Source organism: Silene latifolia, chromosome 11, assembly GCF_048544455.1.
Source record: "Silene latifolia isolate original U9 population chromosome 11, ASM4854445v1, whole genome shotgun sequence".
Taxonomy (NCBI): domain Eukaryota; kingdom Viridiplantae; phylum Streptophyta; class Magnoliopsida; order Caryophyllales; family Caryophyllaceae; genus Silene; species Silene latifolia.
The window spans coordinates 155,318,858-155,320,146 of NC_133536.1; positions in this window are offsets into that span (position 1 = coordinate 155,318,858).

The following is a 1,289-nucleotide window of genomic DNA, read 5'->3' on the forward strand; positions in this document are numbered from 1 at the left end:
ATGCTTGCACAATTAAGTATAAAACCGATTTAGGATGAGTAATTACCTCGAGTCGATTAATTGGTTTTTGTTAATTTCTTCTTCTTCCATCTCCTAAAGCTCCTCCTCTTAATTTGTGATTAATTTCTCAGATTTAAGGTGGTATTTATAGTGTAAGATTAGAGAGAATGCGAGGTCAATTAGGAAACTATTATAATTTACCTTATTCTAATTAGTATAGGAATTGCCATTACTATTATATTATTATTATTATTATTATTATTATTATCATATATTATTAATCTTACCATAACTAGGATTTCCTCATATAATATTTACTAATTTATTATTGTCATAACTTTATTATTATTATTAATATAATTATTATTACCTTTATATATTATTATTTCCATATTATATTATTATTAATTCCCGATACAAATCCCGATAACACTCATACTAGATGAACCATAAAATTTGGCCCAACTAACAATGGCACACGGCCCAATGCTAAATATTAGCTAAACCCAATTCCCGACTTGTACACTTAGTTTATAATTTAATTAATTTATTATTAGAAATGTCATTTAATCACTTATTAAATTACATAAATTATTCTCATAAATTATTATCGAATTACGGGGTATTACAGTCTTCTCCCCTTAAAATGAACTTCGTCCCGAAGTTCGCCCACAACTTCTACCACAACACTTATAAACATCCTCACAACTAAGCACCATCCAACACAATCATCCATTTACGATTATCAACCACACCAATATTATCACAAAGTATCACAACAATAACTCAAAACATTTGTAGTATTACAACTGTTGATTGTCTAGAGGGTCAGTTATTGATGTTTAATTGGATTGGTGTCTTTGTTGATGATCGGTTGTGGTAGTGGATTATCATTGTGTTGAAATAGTAGTGGTGATTGTTGTTTGTATAGCTGATTGTGATTGTTGTCTATGGTTCTCGAGGTGCGTCCTCGGCTGAGTGGATTCACTTGCAGGAGTGGCTTCACACCCTTGATTCGCCTTTTGTGGAACCCGCCACAAAAGGGATGTGCACATTAAGGAACATGGGTTTTCGCTCGGATTGATGAGCGAGGCTTAGGTGGGAACGGCTACGGTCCCCCACTGGCAGGACTGGACCTTCGGGCAGTCAGGGATGTGTGGTTGGTTGGAGGAGGTGATGTGTGTGTAATGTTGTAATTGTGTTGTGTCTGCTTTTGTACTTGTTACCTCAGTTGCTGACCTTGTGTGGTTTTGTTGTGTTGTCTCTTTGTTTTGGGTCTGCCGTGATCC